Source organism: Neoarius graeffei, chromosome 5 (genome assembly GCF_027579695.1).
Source record: "Neoarius graeffei isolate fNeoGra1 chromosome 5, fNeoGra1.pri, whole genome shotgun sequence".
In the NCBI taxonomy this organism is placed as follows: domain Eukaryota; kingdom Metazoa; phylum Chordata; class Actinopteri; order Siluriformes; family Ariidae; genus Neoarius; species Neoarius graeffei.
In genome coordinates, this window is record NC_083573.1 from 102,120,059 (window position 1) to 102,139,243 (window position 19,185).

Below are 19,185 nucleotides of genomic sequence, written 5' to 3' on the forward strand. Positions count from 1 at the left end.
GTCAGTCTAAAGAAAAGCACAAGAAACGTCTGACCCGAGCAAGGACAAAGTGCAAAGACATGATGATTCAGTGAGCACTGATATGGAGTCCCAGGATAGTTTGCTGCAGGAGCTCCCTCAGAGTAGTAGTGAAGCTCAACATGACCGTGGAAAATCGAGTGCTAAAGCGAAAGGAAAATACCACAGCGACTACATCAAGTTTGGATTTTTTTGGACTGGGAATGCGGAGGATCCGAAACCACATTGTGTTCTGTGCTACGAAACTTTGGCCAACGAGGCAATGAGACCTGCTAAGCTCAAGCGGCACTTCGAAACTAAACACAGGGATTACGTCAACAAACCGACTGCATTTTTGAGAGAAAATGTGAAGAGCTTCAGGATCACACGAGAAATGGAGCCTCACAGTTTTTTGTGCCTGTGGAAAATGTGACAGCTCCAACAGCTTCATACAGGGTCTTCCTGCTGATCGCAAAAGCAGGCAAACCTCATTCAATAGGCGAGACTTTAGTTCAGCCAGCTGCAAAGGTTGCAAAGCAGCTGGTGACACGTTTACATCAAAGTCAGTTTTTCTCTCTGCAAATGGACGAATCCACTGATATTGAGAACGAGGCAAATCTCCTGTGTTTTGTAAGGTATATACAGTGCCTTGCAAAAGTATTCATACCCCTTGAACTTTTTCACATTTTTCCACCTTACAACCACGAAATTAAAAGTTTTTTTTATTGAGATTTTATGTGATGGACCAACACAGAGTAGCACATAATTGTGAAGTGAAACGAAAATGATAAATGGTCTTCAATTCTAAGGTCCCTTCACTGGCTTCCAGTAAGCTACAGAATTGACTTTAAAGCATTGCTGCTGGTGTACAAATCTCTAAATGGTACAGGGCCCAATTACCTCTCTGATATGTTGCAGCGGCCTAACCCAATCAGATCTACCAGATCGCAGCAGCAAAATTTACTGGTAAAACCTGTTGTTAAAACAAAGTGTGGTGAAGCAGCTTTTAGCTACTATGCAGTACAGCTATGGAACCAACTCCCAGAGGACATCAAAAATGCTCCTGCTGTTGGCAGCTTCAAATCTAGACTAAAGACCAAGCTGTTCTCAGATGCTTTTTGCTAACTGATAAATATCATCATCTTTACATGTTTTAAACTTTACTTAACTTTTATTCTATTTTATTCTGCTGTTTTTTTTTTTTTTTTTTTACTGAACTTTTACTTCATTTTATTATTTTATTTCTACTATTGTTTAATTCTTATTATTTTTTTTCTCTCTTCTTCCCCATTTATTTTATGTAATTTTATTTTCTATTGTTTACTGTTTTGCTTTTACTTCTGTTAAAGCACATTGAACTGCCACTGTGTATGAAATGCGCTATATAAATAAACTTGCCTTGCCTTCAAAATTTTAAACAAATAAAAATCTGAAAAATGTGGTGTGCATTAGTATTCAGCCCCCTGTACTCTGATACCTCTAAATACAATCCAGTGCAATCAATTGCCTTCAGAAGTCATCTAATTAGTTAATAGAGTCCTACTGTGTGTAATTTACTCTCAGCATAAATACACTTGTTCTGTGAAGGCCTCAGGGGTTTGTTAAAGAACACTGAAGAACAAACAGCATCATGAAGACCAAAGAACTCACCAGACAGGTCAGGGATAAAGTTCTGGAGAAGTTTAAAGCAGGGTTAGGTTATAAAAAAATATCCCAAGTTCTGAACATCTCAAGAAGCACTGTTCAATCCATCATTCAAAAATGGAAAAAGTATGGCACAACTGCAAACCTACCAAGACATGGCCGTCCACCTAAACTGACAGAGCGAGCAAGGAGAGCACTGGTCAGAGAAGCAGCCAAGAGGCCCATGGTCACTCTGGAGGAGCTGCAGAAATCCACAGCTCAGGTGGGAGAATCTGTGCACAGGACAACTATAAGTCGTACACTCCACAAATCTGGCCTTTTTGGAAGAGTGGCAAGAAGAAAGCCATTGTTGAAAGACAGGCACAAGAAGCCATGTAGGGGACACAGCAAACATGTGGAAGAAGGTGCTTTGGTCAGATGAGACCAAAGTTGAACTTTTTGGCCTAAATGCAAAGCGCTATGTGTGGCGGAAAACTAACACTGCTCATCACCCTGCACACACAATCCCCACTGTGAAACATGGTGGTGGCAGCATCATGCTATGGGGATGCTTTTCTTCAGCAGGGACAAGGGAGCTGGTCAGAGTTGATGGGAAGACGGATGGAGCTAAATACAGGGCAATCCTGGAAGAAAACCTGTTGGAGGCTGCAAAAGACTTGAGACTGGGAAGGAGATTCACCTTCCAGCAAGACAATGACCCTAAACATACAGCCAGAGCTACAATGGAATGGTTTCGATCAAAGAATATTCATGTTTTAGAATGGCCCAGTCAAAGTCCAGACCTAAATCCCATTGAGCATCTGTGGCAAGACTTGAAAATTGCTGTTCACAGACGCTGTCCATCCAATCTGGCTGAGCTTGAGCTATTTTGCAAAGAAGAATGGGCAAAAATTTCAGTGTCTAGATGTGCAAAGCTGGTAGAGACATACCACAAAAGACTTGCAGCTGTAATTGCAGCAAAAGGTGGCTCTACAAAGTATTGATGCAGGGGGGCTGAATACTAATGCACATCACATTTTTCAGATTTTTCAGAAAAGCTCAGCCCGACTCAGCACGGCACGGCTCAGCCCGACTCAGCCGCGTTTGTAGTGGAAAAGCGGCATATGTGTCAGCCCTGTGATGACCTGGCGACTTGTCCAGGGTGTACCCCGCCTTTCGCCCGTAGTCAGCTGGGATAGGCTCCAGCTTGCCTGCGACCCTGTAGAAGGATAAAGCGGCTAGAGATAATGAGATGAATGAGATGAGATCTTCTGAGCTTTTGGATTTTCTTTTTTTTTGTTTTTTCATCGGATTGTAAATATTGTACATAGTGTAAATAAACTGTTGTTTGATACTTTTTCTACTTCCGCCTCACGCCTCTGCATTTGAGTCATCCCCCTGGTGGCCTAGCGGGGGGTTGCTGGATTATCACACCAACGAACCAGGTTCGAATCCCAGCAAATCCCTAACAGAAAGACTCCGTCATGACCGACTCAGCAGAGGCTGCTTCAACTGTCTACCCGGCCAACCTTCAGGGAATTACGGCAGCTTTGACACGCTTCGGAGCGACCATGGACGCTCATGGATGGACGCTCATGGATGTACACTCACCAGCCAATGTGAGGCCCTTGCTCGCCACGAGGAACTGCTTCAGCAAATTGGGAAAACCCTGGCACAGCTGACATCTCTGCCTGCATCTCCTGATCCAGCTCCCGTTCCTGTGCCTCCTGCCATGCTGCCTTCTTCACCTCGCGAACCCAGCCTTCCTGCACCACAGACGTACGACGGCAAGCACAGTGAGTGCTGAGAGTTCCTTACCCAGTGTCAACTCACCTTTGAGCTTCAGCCTACCACCTTCACTACGGATCGCCACAAGATTGCCTTTGTGATCACCTTATTAGCTGGTAAGGCGCGAGCCTGGGCTACTGCTATCTGGCAAAGACAGGGACCTGAGTGCCTTGATTTCCAGCTGTTTTCTGAAGAGATGCTTTGGGTCTTCGATCAGGCGGACATCAGTACTGACGCAGCCCGAAAGCTCATGTCCATCCGGCAAGGAGGAAGCATCGCAGATTACGCCATCTCGTTCCAGACGCTCGCAGCAGTAAGTGGATGGAACGAGACTGCCCTGGTGTCAGCCTTCCACCATGGTCTGTCTGACCCCATCAGGGACAGTCTGGCCTCTATTGGATGCCCAAGTGACCTCGAAACCCTCATCTCACATGCTATTCGTCTGGACAACAGGATGAGAGAACGCCACCAAGCCTTGAGCCCCCCCAACCTCCCTACCTCTACCTGGAGACCGTCTACCTCCTTCAGTGACTGTCCAGAACCCATGCAAGTGGGTCGTACTCGCCTCTTCGCATCTGAGAGGGAGCGCAGAAGGAGGGACAAGTGCTGCATCTACTGTGGCAAGCCTGGTCACTTCCGAGCATCATGTCCCGAACTCTTGGGAAAAGGACCGCCCCGTCCAGCCGAGGGAGGGTTGTGACGGGGCCTACCCTCTCTCCCGGACTCCCTGGCCAAGGAATCTACATCCCGGTCTCCATCTCCTGGGGTGAGTCTGTCCACTCTTGTCAAGCTTTGTTAGACTCAGGGGCGGCTGGGAACTTTATGGATATTCACTTCGCCCAAAGCATCAATATTCCAACTGCACCTCTTGAAGTCCCACTGTCTGTGTCTGCCCTCGATGGCCAAGCATTAGGTGATGGAAGAGTCACCCAAGTTACTTCTCCAGTCTTCCTCCAGTCTCAAGGTCACAAGGAAGAAATATCCCTGCACCTGATTCCTTCACCTGAGTTCCCAGTTATTCTAGGCCTTCCTTGGCTTACTCGCCACAACCCTCGCATAGACTGGGTAACAAGCCAGGTTGTGGAATGGGGCCCTGCATGCCATGCCTCTTGTCTGCTCTCTAGCTCTCCTGTGTCTCCTGCCGAGCCCCCTGATCTCACCGAGTTATCTCAAGTTCCTACAGAGTACTGGGATCTCAAAGAGGTCTTCAGCAAGAGCAGGGCCGCCGTTCTTCCTCCGCACCGGGCCTACGACTGTGCCATCGACTTGCTCCCTGGGACTACCCCTCCTCGTGGCAGACTGTTTTCCCTCTCTCAGCCAGAACGCAAGGCCATGGAGGAATACCTCAAAGACGCCCTGGTCTCTGGGTTCATTCGACCCTCCACCTGCTGGTGCCGGCTTCTTCTTTGTCGGCAAGAAGGATGGGGGGCTCCGACCATGTATTGACTACAGGGGCCTGAACAAGATCACTGTGCGCAACCGATATCCCCTTCCGCTGATGTCCACTGCTTTCGACCTGCTCCAAGGCGCCACCGTCTTCACCAAGTTGGACCTACAGAACGCATACCACCTCATCCGTATCCGACAGGGAGACGAGTGGAAGACTGCCTTTAACACCCCGTCTGGGCACTACGAATACCAGGTGATGCCCTTCGGACTCACCAATGCACCAGCTGTTTTTCAGGCCCTAATCAACGACGTCTTAAGGGACATGATTAACCTGTACGTTTTTGTCTACCTCGACGACATCCTTATCTTTTCCAAGACCATGCAGGAGCACCGCCACCATGTCCGCCAGGTTCTCCAGAGGCTGCTACAGAACAATCTGTTCGCCAAGGCCCAGAAATGCAAATTTCATGTTCCCGAGGTCTCCTTTCTGGGATTTATTGTACGGACAGGCCAACTCCAAATGGACCCTGCCAAGACCCTGGCCGTCCGGGACTGGCCTACTCCCAAGTCCGTTAAGGAGGTTCAGCGGTTCTTAGGATTCGCTAACTTCTACCGCAAGTTCATCAGGAACTTCAGTTCTGTAGCAGCACCCATGTCAGACCTCACCAAAGGGACAGGTGGATCTTATGTCTGGTCTCCTCAGGCGGAAAAGGCGTTCAAAGACCTCAAGGACCGCTTCTGCATGGCACCCATTCTGGTCCTCCCGGACACCTCCCAACCATTCATCGTGGAGGTGGACGCCTCGGACAGTGGTGTCGGCGTGGTGCTCTCTCAAAGTTCGGAAGGAAAGTTGCACCCCTGCGCTTACTTTTCCCCCCGCCTGAGTCCTGCGGAGTCCCGGTACGATGTGGGGGATCGAGAACTGCTAGCGGTCAAACTGGCCCTTGAGGAGTGGAGGCACTGGCTGGAGGGAGCACAACATCCATTCCTGGTTTGGACTGACCACAAGAACCTGGAGTACCTCCAGCAAGCCAAGAGACTGAACCCTCGACAGGCTAGGTGGGCCCTGTTTTTCAGTTGGTTTGACTTCACCCTCTCGTACCGCCCCGGCTCCAAGAACACCAAACCTGACGCACTGTCCAGGCTGTTCTCTGCCACTAACAGGGAGAATGAAGTCGGGCCTATTATCCCTGTGTCCCAGATTGTGGCCCCTGTCCACTGGGGTATTGAGGAGGCTGTCCGACGAGCCCAGCGCCAGGACCCCGGTCCTGGGACGGGGCCACCGGGCCTCTTGTACGTCCCACATCAAGCCCGGGCCAAGGTTCTCCAGTGGGGTCACTCTTCCCCTCTCACCGCCCACCCGGGAGCTCAGAGGACCCTGGACTTCCTGAAAAGACGCTTCTGGTGGCCTAACATGGAGAAGGAAGTAAGGTCATTTGTCCTGTCCTATGAGGTTTGCACCAGAACCAAGAACCCACGACAGCGTCCCCAGGGTCTCCTGCATCCTCTGACCATTCCCCGGCGTCCCTGGTCCCACGTGGCAGTCGACTTCATCACGGGTCTCCCTGAGTCACAAGGTAACACGGTCATTTTGGTCATAGTTGACAGATTCTCCAAGGCCTGCCACTTCATACCACTGTGCAAACTCCCCTCTGCGCTTGAAACAGCGAAACTTATGTTTAATCATGTCTTCCGAGTCTTTGGTCTTCCACAGGACATCATCTCAGACCGAGGGCCCCAGTTCTGCTCCCGAGTGTGGCACGGGTTCTGCAAGGTCATCGGAGCCACTGCCAGCCTCTCCTCTGGGTTTCACCCACAGTCCAATGGTCAGACGGAGAGGCTCAACCAGGACCTGGAAACCACCCTGCGAGGCCTGGCTATGGATAACCTGACATCGTGGAGCACCTGGCTGCCATGGGCAGAGTACGCCCACAACACCCTGCAGTCATCGGCCACCAAGCTGTAGCCATTCCAGTGCCAATTCGGGTTCCAGCCACCTCTGTTCCCGGACCAGGAGGAGGACGCGGGGGTGCCCTCGGTCAACCAATATGTGAGACGGTGTCGCAAGACCTGGAGCAAGGTCAGAAAGACCCTCATACAGACCTCCAGAACCAACCAGACTCGGGCCAACCGCCACAGAAGACCTGCACACGCTTTCCGCCCTGGGCAGCGGGTTTGGCTGTCCACTAAGGACCTTCCGCTGCGGGTGGAGAACGGCAAGCTTGCTCCTCGCTACATTGGCCCCTTCAAGGTGGTGCGCAGGGTGAACCCTGTCTCCTACCGGCTCCAGTTGCCCCGGACTCTGAGGATCAACCCCACTTTCCATGTTTCCCTGTTGCGGCCCGTACTGACGTCTACGTATGCCCCTGCCCCTAGGAACCCCCCACCCCCCCGCATCTTCCAGGGTCAGACTGTGTTCACTGTGCATCGCCTGCTTGACTCCCGCCGGGTCTGCGGTGGGCTGCAATATCTGGTGGACTGGGAGGGCTATGGTCCTGAGGAGCGCTACTGGGTTCCTGCTCGGGATGTCCTAGATAAAGAACTGTGTCGGGACTTCCATTCGGCCCATCCGGATCACCCTGGGAACGTCAGGAGACACTCCTAGAGGGGGGGGTCCTGTTAGGACTGGGACTGTTTTGGCCTCTAGAGGCCGCTGTTATTTCCTTTTCGTATCATGTTTGTTTTGGCCTCTTGAGGCCGCCACTGTTCCTGTGTTTTGTGTTTGTGTTAATTGCCTGTTTAGTCCTGATTATTTTCACCTGTGTTCAATTTAGTTTGTGTATTTATACCCCCTGAGTTCAGTCCTCTTGTCACGGAGTCTTTGTGCTGTTATGTTTATCTCCAGTTTCCTCTGTACCGTGTTCTTTGTTTTGCACTTTGCTTTTCTTTTGGACCTAAGTATTTACTGTGTTTTTGGATCTTCTGAGCATTCAGCATTTTGCCTTTTCTTTTGTTTTTGGACTTTGCACCTTTGGATAGTTTTATTTTTGTTATCTTCTGAGCTTTTGGATTTTCTTTTTTTTGTTTTTTCATCGGATTGTAAATATTGTACATAGTGTAAATAAACTGTTGTTTGATACTTTTTCTACTTCCGCCTCACGCCTCTGCATTTGAGTCATCCCCCTGGTGGCCTAGTGGGGGTTTGCTGGATTATCACACCAACGAACCAGGTTCGAATCCCAGCAAATCCCTAACACTGCTGACCAACACCACAGGAGAAGTGATTTTAACTGACTTAATGATTTCATTGTGCAGAATAACACTGACTGGACAAGATGCGTTGGCATTTGCACAGACGGTGCGACTGCGATGACGGCAGAATACAAGGGCCTCGCTGCACGTGTCTGCACAGTAGCACCATCTGCCACAGCAACACACTGCTGCATTCACAGAGAGCAACTGGCAGTGAAAAAATGCCCCAGTGTCCTAAACCAGTCCTGGACGAGTCTGTGAAAATAGTTAATTTGAGGCAAAGCACTGAACACATGTATTTTTAAAGCTCAGTGTGAAGAAATGGGAAGCGAGCACACGAAACTTCTTTTTCAGACTGAAGTTCGCTGGTTATCGTGTGGGAAAGTTCTCACCCATCTATTTGAACTGCGTGATGAGGTCAAGTTATTCCTGCATCAAAGTGATGAACTGTATGACAGAATGCATGATTTCCAGTGTCTCGCAAAATTGGTTTATCTTGCTGATCTGTTCAGCACTCTCAATACCATGAATTTAGCGCTGCAAGGAAAAGCCATCACAGTCTTTACTGTCCAGGACAAAATTAAAGCCACACGCCTCAAGATGGAATTGTGGTGTGCCCGTCTCAATCGCCAAGAATTCCATAGTTTCCCTACACTGGCAGATTTTCTTCTCACTGCCGAGGAGGTCCTGGATGGCGGCACAGTTGCAGCCTTTTAGGAACATCTGCATGGCCTTCACTCACAATTGGGCAGAGGTGGACAGTAACGAAGTACATTTACTTGAGTTCTGTAGTTAAGTACACTTTGAGTATCCGTACTTTACTTGAGCATTATTTTTTTGGCAACTTCTGACTTTAACTTCACTACATTTGAAAGACAAATATCGTACTTTTTATTCCACTACATTTCTATCAAGGTCCTCATTACTCGTTACTCTGAAGCAGCTTTGAAAGAGGATGTTTTTTCTTTTCTTTTTGAAAGCGTGTTTTTTTTCGTAGGTGACACTGAGACAGCCGATCAGTAATCACTAGGGTCACATCACGTCCACAGACTATAAAATCAAGTTCAGCGATTTCATTCATCTCATCTCTAGCCGCTTTATCCTTCTACAGGGTCGCAGGCAAGCTGGAGCCTATCCCAGCTGACTACGGGCGAAAGGCGGGGTACACCCTGGACAAGTCGCCAGGTCATCACAGGGCTGACACATAGACACAGACAACCATTCACACTCACATTCACACCTATGGTCAATTTAGAGTCACCAGTTAACCTAACCTGCATGTCTTTGGACTGTGGGGGAAACCGGAGCACCCGGAGGAAACCCACGCGGACACGGGGAGAACATGCAAACTCCGCACAGAAAGGCCCTCGCCAGCCCCGGGGCTCGAACCCGGGACCTTCTTGCTGTGAGGCGACAGCGCTAATCACTACACCACCGTGCCGCCAAGTTCAGTGATTTCTCCGCAGAATTATTTAACATGATCAGTTGATGGCAGAATGGAAGGAGGCGGTTCTTCTGGGGAATGCACACACCCATGTTTCAGTTTTCTGAAAGGAATAACGATTGGTTTCGTTTTAAATGTTTGCTCTGTTTGTCTAAAATGAAGCACGTCATAGCCGACAAAAACTTGCTGTCTGACCTGTGGAAGGATATTATAAGGTATGTAAAGGTTTTATTCCAAGAAAAAGCTTATCATAAAGTTGTCTGTGCTTTAGAGCTAGTGATAACGTTGCAATATCTCTGCAGTCTGCTTATTCAAATGACTTTCTATGGATTTTCCTGCCAAGTTGCCATAGTCTTGTCCACAGCTAACATTTACACATAGCTAGTTAACTTGGACACTGTTACTTAGCATGTAAAAATGGAGTTACGCTAACATGAATAACGTTAACGTATCTGAAGTCCTTTCAGAAATACAGTGGTGCTTGAAAGTTTGTGAACCCTTTAGAATTTTCTATATTTCTGCATAAATATGACCTAAAACATCATCAGATTTTCACACAAGTCCTAAAAGTAGATAAAGAGAACCCAGTTAAACAAATGAGAAAAAATATTATACTTGGTCATTTATTTATTGAGGAAAATGATCCAATATTACATATCTGTGAGTGGCAAAAGTAATGTGAACCTTTGCTTCACCTTTGCTTCCGGCGGCATGGTGGTGTAGTGGTTGACGTGGTCGCCTTACAGCAAGAAGGTTCTGGGTTCAAACTCAGCGGCCAGCGAGGGCCTTTCTGTGTGGAGTTTGCATGTTCTCCCCTTGTCTGCGTGGGTTTCCTCCGGGTGCTCCGGTTTCCCCTACAATCCAAAGACATGCAGTTAGGTTGACGTGGGGCGGCCTTGGGCTGAGGTGCCCTTGAGCAAGGTACCTGACCCCTGACTGCTCCCCGGGCGCTCTGGTGTGGCTGCCCACTGCTCGGAGTGTGTGTGCGTGTGTTCACTGCTTCAGATGGGTTAAATGCAGAGGATGAATTTCACTGTGCTTGAAGTGTGCATGTGACAAAGATTTCTTTTTCTTCTTCTGTACACAACCCCACCAGCTCTGCTGATCAACTTATCTTTAAATAAAGTCATTCATTCATTCAGTATGATTTGGAAAATTATCCATCCGTTGAGTTCCCCAACATTTCAGACTCCCTGGTGCTGCAGACATCGTTCTACACAGACACACAGATGAAAACCTGGAAGAGGATGGAGGAGAACAACTTATGTGGCTGAGTTGAAGATCTGGGCATCAGGACACTAGAAGATAAATCCTGTATCGTTTTTGCCCGGGTAAGGAGAAATTTCTGGGCTTTTTGTCGGCGTCTTTGCGATGGTTGCTAGGACGCTACAAGTTTTAGTATCGAGTGTAAACAAATGACAGCCACTCGATTCTCAAACCTCCCTGCTCTTCTCTTCCAGCAGGCATCACAGATCCATATTATTTACCCACAAACATTTATTTATTCTGCTCTCTCTCTCTGTGCACACGTGAGTTAAATGTAGAGAAATAATGTGACAAAAATAAAGGCTTCTTAATTTACCCACAAATGTATTTATTCTACTTGAAAAGTGCATGGCAAACCAGCTACTGAAATTGGGACACTACGACATCCTGAACTATTTAGTATTTGGCTTTAAACTTGGGGAAAAAAATTTGCAGCCCACTAGCTGGTGTTTCACAGTCCACTAATGGCCCGCAGCCCAGTGGTTGAGAAACACTGGCTTAGCGCATCTAGCCACTGGGATTTTTGCCCATTCCTCAAGGCAAAACTGCTCCAACTCCTTCAAGTTAGATGGGTTGTGTTGGTGTACAGCGATCTTCAAGTTATGCCACAGATTCTCAATTGGATTGAGGTCTGGGCTTTGATTAGGTCATTCCAAGACATTTAAATGTTTCACTTTAAACTATTCCAGTGTAGCTTTAGCAGTACGTTTAGGGTCATTGTCTTGCTGGAATGTGAACCTTCATCCCAGTCTCAAACCTCTGACTGACTCAAACAGGTTTTCCTCCAGAATTGCCCTGTATTTAGTTCCATCCATCTTTCCTTCAGTTCTGACCAGCTTTCCTGTCCCTACAGATGAAAAACATCCCCACAGCATGATGCTGCCACCACCATGCTTCACTGAGGAATGTTGTTCTCAGGATGATGGGTTTGCGTCACACATGGCATTTCCCATGCTGGCCACAAAGATCAGTTTTAGTCTCACTTGACCAGAGAATCTTCTTCCATGTGTTTGGGGAGTCTGCCACATGCTGTTGGGCAAACTCCAAATGGGTTTTCTTCAGTAATGGCTTTTTTCTGGCCACTCTTCCATAAAGCCCCGCTCTGTGGAGTGTACAGCTTAAAGTGGTCCTATGGACAGATACTCCCATCTCCACTGTGTATCTTTGCAACTCCTTCAGTGTTATATTTGGTGTCTTCGTTGCATCTCTGATTAATGCCCTCCTTGCCCGGTCTGTGAGTTTTGGTGGGCGGGGCCTTCTCTTGTCAGGTTTGTAGTGGTGCCATATTCTTTCCATTTTGCTATAATGGATTTAATGGTGCTCTGTGGGATATTCAAAGTTTGGGATATTTTTTATAACCCAACCCTGATCTATACTTCTCCATAACTTTGTCTCTGACCTGTTTGGAGGCTCCTTGGTTTCCATGTTGCTTGCTTACTAGTGTTGCAGAGTCAGGGTCCTTCCAGAACAGGTTGATTTATACAGACATCATGTGACACTTTGATTGTATAGAGGTGGATCTTAATCAACTAATTATGTGATTTATGAAGTGAATTGGTTGGACCAGCTCTTATTTAGGGGTTTCATGCGAAAGGGGTTAAATACCTATACACAAGGGTGTAACTTTGGGTCTACCACTGGGGGGGTTAAACTCTTATTTATTTATTTATTTATTTATTTATTGAATCATTTACTTGCGTAAAAGGAATCATGCTAATTTGGCATTCCTGTATTAGAAATACATTGTGAAAATTTTACTCTGATTTACTTAACGTAGTTGCAGCTGTGCACTTGACGATTTATACCACAATGACACAGTCGTTAATTCATAGTGTGAGAGAGTACTGTGTGTGTGTGTGTGTGTGTGTGTGTGTGTGAGAGAGAGAGAGAGAGAGAGTACTGTGTGTGAGAGAGAGAGAGTACTGTATGTGAGTGTGTGTGTGTGAGAGAGAGAGTACTGTGTGTGTGTGTGTGTGTGTGTGTGTGTGTGTGTGTGTGTGTGTGTGAGAGAGAGTACTGTGTGTGAGAGAGAGAGTACTGTGTGTGTGTGTGTGTGTGTGTGTGTGTGTGTGTGTGTGTGTGTGTGAGAGAGAGTACTGATGTGTGTGTGTGTGAGAGAGAGTACTGTGTGTGTGTGTGTGTGTGTGTGTGTGTGTGTGTGTGTGTGTGTGAGAGAGAGAGAGAGAGAGAGAGAGAGAGTACTGTGTGTGTGAGAGAGCTAGAGAGAGAGAGAGTACTGTGTGTGTGTGTGTGTGAGAGAGAGAGAGAGAGAGAGAGAGAGAGAGGAGTGTGTGTGTGTGTGTGTGTGTGTGAGAGAGAGAGTACTGTGTGTGTGTGAGAGAGAGAGAGAGAGAGAGAGAGAGAGGACTGTGTGTGTGTGCGTGTCTGTGTGTGAGAGAGAGAGAGAAAGAGAGAGAGAGAGAGTACTGTGTGTGTGTGTGTGTGTGTGTGTGTGTGTGTGTGTGTGTGTGTGTGTGAGAGAGAGAGAGTACTGTGTGTGTGTGTGAGAGAGAGAGAGAACTGTGTGTGTGTGAGAGAGAGAGTATTGTGTGTGTGTGTGTGTGAGAGAGAGAGAAAGAGAGAGAGAGAGAGTACTGTGTGTGTGTGTGTGTGTGTGTGTGTGTGTGTGTGAGAGAGAGAGAGAGTACTGTGTGTGTGTGTGAGAGAGAGAGAGTACTGTGTGTGTGTGAGAGAGAGAGAGAACTGTGTGTGTGTGAGAGAGAGAGAGTATTGTGTGTGTGTGTGTGTGTGTGTGTGTGTGTGTGTGTGAGAGAGAGAGAAAGAGTATTGTGTGTGTGTGAGAGAGAGAGAGAAAGAGTACTGTGTGTGTGTGTGTGTGTGTGTGTGTGTGTGTGTGTGTGTGAGAGAGAGAGAGAGAGAGAGAGAGTACTGTGTGTGTGTGTGTGTGTGTGTGTGAGAGAGAGAGAGAGAGAGAGAGAGAGAGAGAGAAAGAGTACTGTGTGTGTGTATGAGAGAGAGTACTCTGTGTGTGTGTGTGTGTGTGTGTGAGAGAGAGAGAGAGAGAGAGAGAGAGAGAGAGAGAGAATTTGAATTTCAAAACACCTTTATACAACAGCACTACCAGATCATTTCTGGCAAGTAAATAAATACAAAAAACCCACAAAATAACAAACAAAAATGTGATACAAGAGTTTTAGTTAGAGGATCCAACCCTCAAAAAATGTGCAAATAGCAGCTTTTCATCCTCAACTGTTCACACTGCGCCATTATAACACCATGTTTGTTTAAAAGATTCAAGGTTGGACATTGCCTTATAAAAACGAAAATCAATTAAAATACGAGATCGCACTAAAGTTGAGAAAACCAATACCACATCCTCACTAGAAGCTTGCTCCGCCTTGTTTCTCCGGCTAACATATATTGCCATCTTAGCTTGTCCAAGCAAAAAAAATTAATAATTGGCACTTCAGACGTTGTTTCTGTACATATTTAAAGCCAAAAATAAAAGTCTCCATTGAAAATTTTTCAAAAAAATAAACAAATAGCAGACGCAAAACAGCAAATAAAGGTCTGAGCCTCACACAATGCGTAAAAGCATGGAAAACTGTTTCCCTTAAAAAACAAAATGGGCGCTCTTGGCCTACAGCTGGATTTAAAACAGAAATAAAAGCATTAACTGCGACAGCACCATGTAAAATACGCCATTGCAGATCCCCGGTTTTCTTAGGTAATGGTGACGTGTAAAATGCTCTCCACTGTGGTTTGACAGCTTCCCCTGTCTGCAAAACCATACGCCAGGGAGGATCTGTTTTTTTTATCTAGAATTTTCTTATTAAAAGATTTAACACACATTTTGTTTCAGGCTTTACCATTGGCAGAGTAAAGTGTAGAATGCCACACTTTCACATTGCAAATAAACACCTGTACAATCCATAACATTAGGGGACAGCATAAAATTTGGAAAGGGATCATTGTTGACTGGATGACACAAACCTCTGGAATTGTCTACCAGCAACCCTAACTCTCCATTTGTTAGTAAAGTCCGCCACTTTCGAAGCAGAAAACTGACTACACGAATGGATCTCACCCCCAAATGATCTGCCACTCTTTCACAGTTCTGCAACTCTGGACCAGCTAACTTAATTAAATCATTGAGAGTTGTGACTCCAGATTTGAGGAGATTAAAAGTTAGAGCAGAAAAACACTTTTCACCCATTACATCAAAAATTGAGCCATAGATCAGGGGCTCCTTTAAAAAACAATGTAAAGAACGAGAACTGAGCCCCCTTTTCACTGTTACAAAAGACCATACTTTAAAAAGATTACGATAAAACACTGGGAGTCGGCTAAGGTTCATCTTCTGAGGATCCATCCAGAATAAAGTTCTGTCCATCCCCAAACCCTCAAAAGTCTGTAAAATAGCACAAGCCACTGACTTCCAGCCAGAGTCCACTGGCCCTGTAAGAAGCCGTTGTACAAACTGGAGACGGAAAGCTGCTGTTCTGCTCTGTAGATGAATAAGTCCATGTCCGCCTTCTTCTTTAGGTTGATACAACACATTTTGTGGTACCCAGTGTAGCTTGTCCCAAAAAAAGTTGACCAGAATCGACTGGATCTTTGAAAGGAGTTGCATTGGGGGATCCACACACGCTAACCGATGCCAGAGAGAAGATGCTACCAAATTATTGAACTCCATTTGTCCAGACGGCCCTTTATTTTTTCAATAGTGCCTTCAAAGTCTTTTTTGTATGGAGGCTTCATCTCCAAGAAAAACTCCAAGATATTTAAAATCTTTCCTGATCCAGCTTAAGCCATCTGGGAGACTAGGCTCTCCATCTGACCACTTCCTAATTAGCACAGCTACACTCTTAACCCAGTTAACTTTGGCCGAAGAGAAAGATCTAAAATCTTCAAAAATTTTAAGCATTGTGTCAATATCCTTCTGGTCTCTAACCAACACAGCAATGTCATCTGCATATGCTGACACTTGAAAATTATTACCACAAAAAGGAAAGGTCACACCACTTAATTCCTTTCTTAAATTTATTAAAACTGGCTCTACTGCAAGACTATACAGCATGCCGGATAAGGCACAACCTTGTCTAATGCCCCTATGAACTTTAAAAGGAGCACACAGGTCGTCATTAACCTTCAGTATGCTTTCAACGTCACTGTACAGAACTCTTATCTTTCCAATAAAAAGGGGACTAAAACCAAAGGCTGCCAGGACACTCCACAAATAGTTGTGTTCAACTCTATCAAAAGCCTTTTCTTGGTCTATAAACACTAGACCAAACTCTAAATTAAAAAGTTTACCAATGTCAAAAGCATCTCTGACAAAAGAGATATTATTATGGATTAATCTACCTGGCACACAGTAGGTCTGGTCAGGGTGGATGACCTGTTCTAACACATCACTCAGTCTATTTGCCAAAGTTTTTGAGAGCAATTTGTATTCTGTACAAAGTAACGAGACAGGCCTCCAGGACTTTGTCACTTAGGTCCCCTTTTTTTGGCAGCAAAGTGAGTACCGCTCTCTGGCAACTCAGTGGCAGCTTCCCCTTAGCTAGGCTGTCACTGAGAACAGCCAGGATGTCTTCACCCATTTCGGGCCAAAAAGACCTGTAAAACTCAGCAGGAAGACCATCTAGCCCCGGTGCTTTACCACGCTCCATACCTTGAAGGGCTCTCTGCAGTTCCTCTAGAGTCAAGGCTCTTTCAAGGTCTGCATTGGCCTCTGTGGACACCTGGGGTAAGTTGCCAAGGAAGACATTGTCAACAGCCTGGTCTTGTAGTACCTTACTTTGGTACAGCTCCTCATAAAAACAGACTGCTCTCTTACGTATGTCTGCATGATCAGACAGAAGTAATCCATCCTTAGAGCGTAAAGCATGGATACATCTTGTTTGTCCATTCTTTTTTTCTAGATTAAAGAAGAATTTTGATGGTGCATCCATCAATTCTTCACTTTGAAAGCGAGACCTGACCAGAGCTCCCTGTGCTGTAACTCCTAGCAAGTCAGCCAGGAGATTCTTTTTGCACCTAAATTTTTCAGCATAGGTCTGATTTCCTGTGTTCTGAATTAACTCCTGGAGCTCAATAATTTCTTTTTCTAGGTTTTTCATAGAGCGAGTTATGTCGCCTGTGACATTGACAGTATACTCTTGACAGAATTGCTTTATCTGCACTTTGCCAAAATCCCACCACTGCTGCAAAGATTGGAAGAAAGATTTTTTGGTTTTAAAATCGTTCCAAAAGTGTCTAAAAACATCTGTAAAATTACCATCAGACAATAAATTAGTGTTAAAATGCCAATATGCACTTTTTGGCTTAACAAAGTTTAAAAACAAGAAGCAAACAACTAAACTATGGTCTGAAAAACCGACCGGAACAATTAAGCAGTTTCTAAAACAACTAAGTTGGTGTTTAAAACCATAGAACCTATCCAATCTTGCTAGAGACAGTTGATTATTATAGGAGTGACTCCATGTGTACTGCCTTTGCGTACCATGGAAGTTCCTCCAAATGTCAGTAAGGTCATTAGAATTCATTAATTCAGTGAGGCGTCTACATGAGGCCATGTGTGGCTCTATGTGATTCCTGTCTATTACTTTCTCCGTACAGTTGAAGTTCCCTCCCAAAAGTAAAATCTCCTCAGGATCACAACCATGTAAAACAGTGTCTAAATCATTTAAGAACAACATTCTCTCAAAAGGCAAAGTAGGTTAATACACACAAACAAAGACCAAAAAAATATTTTCAAATTTGGCTCTGACTTTTAAAAGCCTACCCTTTAAAATCTCCTCAACCTCATAGGAAATAGGAGTGAAGGTTCTGGAAAATAAAATGGCAACCCCACCACTAATTGAAGTGTTGTAGCTTAACAGTGCAAGTCCATCAAACTCTCTTACCCAGTCAACTTCATTGATTGTGTCGGAATGAGTTTCTTGAACAAAAACAACATCAAACCTTTTTTGTTTTATTATCTCAAACAATGTTGCTCTCTTAATTCCTTCTCTGGCCCCATTTATATTTAGAGAAGCAACCCGGATTTCCTTCATAAATATAATAAATAAAAGAAACAACTGTGTATACATCATGATGAAACAAAACGAAATCAAGCTTTGTCACCACTATCATTCATTAGAACATTAAGCTTAGTTAGAATTTTCTTAAGGCGGTAAACCTCCTGTTCAGTAAAACAATTCTCACTCAAGAAAGACCTTGTTTTCGTGATAAACTGTTCTACGTCTGGGAAGAAATCATCCACATGCACATTTCTAGCGTGCTTTGTCTCTTTCAGAAACAACTTAATGTCATCCACACTATAGATGCGACTGGTAAAGCCACTCTGGCGTAAGCTGTAATTCACACGACAGTCGGAGAAATCACTTTCATTTTCAGCATCACTTGAAGTGGCAGTAAGAGTTTTGTTCTTTTTGGCTTTCTTTTTAACAACGTCCTGTTTTCTCTTTGGTGGAACTTGAAAAACATTCTCTTCTGAATCTATAAACATTTCATCAGCAGAGACTGAAAACTGACTACAGTAAGTGACCGACTCGTTGCTGTTTTGCGAACTGTCTCCGGTCCCAGATTCAGAGCTAACGTTACCCTCTACAGCACACTCGGAACTGGTGAATTCAGTTTGAGGAGCAGGAATATTAATTCCTGTAGTCTCGTGAGGTTCATCTGCTTCATCGACACCGGGCGAACCAGGTAACTCATTCCCAGTGCTCGGACCAGTCTCTGCAGGTTGCCCCTCTCCGATGTTTTCATCAGCCTTACCGGCATTTTCACCTTGTCTCTCTGAATCACCCCCTTTAAAGGGACAAGCTCGCACCAGGTGCCCCGTTTCACCGCAGCCCAAACATTTCACACTGGTTGTTGCATAAACAACGTAGTTAAAATCGTCAACATTAATACTCAACCTTAGATCCAATTCATCCTTGTTATCTTTCAGGATCATGTAGACGAACCGTCTAAAGGACACTACATGTTTAAGCAGCAGAGATTTACTGGCGATAGGAATTTTTTTAAAGGTGACCCCAGTTTGCCATAACGTGATAACATTTGTGCCAAAACATCATCCTTAAGAAATGGTGGTACATTTGATAAAACAACCTTTCTAGACAGGGTAGAGAGCGGAAGAACTGAGGTAAAAACACCATCAATTCCCACTCCCCGTTAAACAAGATCATTCGCCATTTCGACATCTCTGAGAAACAGGACAACCGCATTATTCATGCGGGCTGCTGGTAAAATATTGTCATGTCCAACAAGTTCTCCGACAGCTAAACCACAAACTTCCACGCTGGCAGTCGATACAATTCTAACTGCATGACGCCGCGTAAGTTGATCAAGATTACTACCCACACCTGGGACAGCCATACTTCCAGCACAAAGGTGGAGGCAGACGTCCCAGTAAACAAAACCCAAACAACCCTCTGTGTTAATTTTACTATATCAAGTAACCCGATGTTAAAGCACTACGATTAAGGTGTTTAATTTTAAAGATAGAAAAATTA

At 45.5% G+C, this 19,185-nt stretch overlaps 1 protein-coding gene across 1 annotated transcript in view; it reads left to right on the forward strand.

Annotated features, from left to right (window-relative positions):
- LOC132887198 (NACHT, LRR and PYD domains-containing protein 12-like) overlaps window positions 1-19,185 on the forward strand; it is a 77,001-nt gene that overhangs the window by 21,519 nt on the left and 36,297 nt on the right. The window lies entirely within an intron of this gene.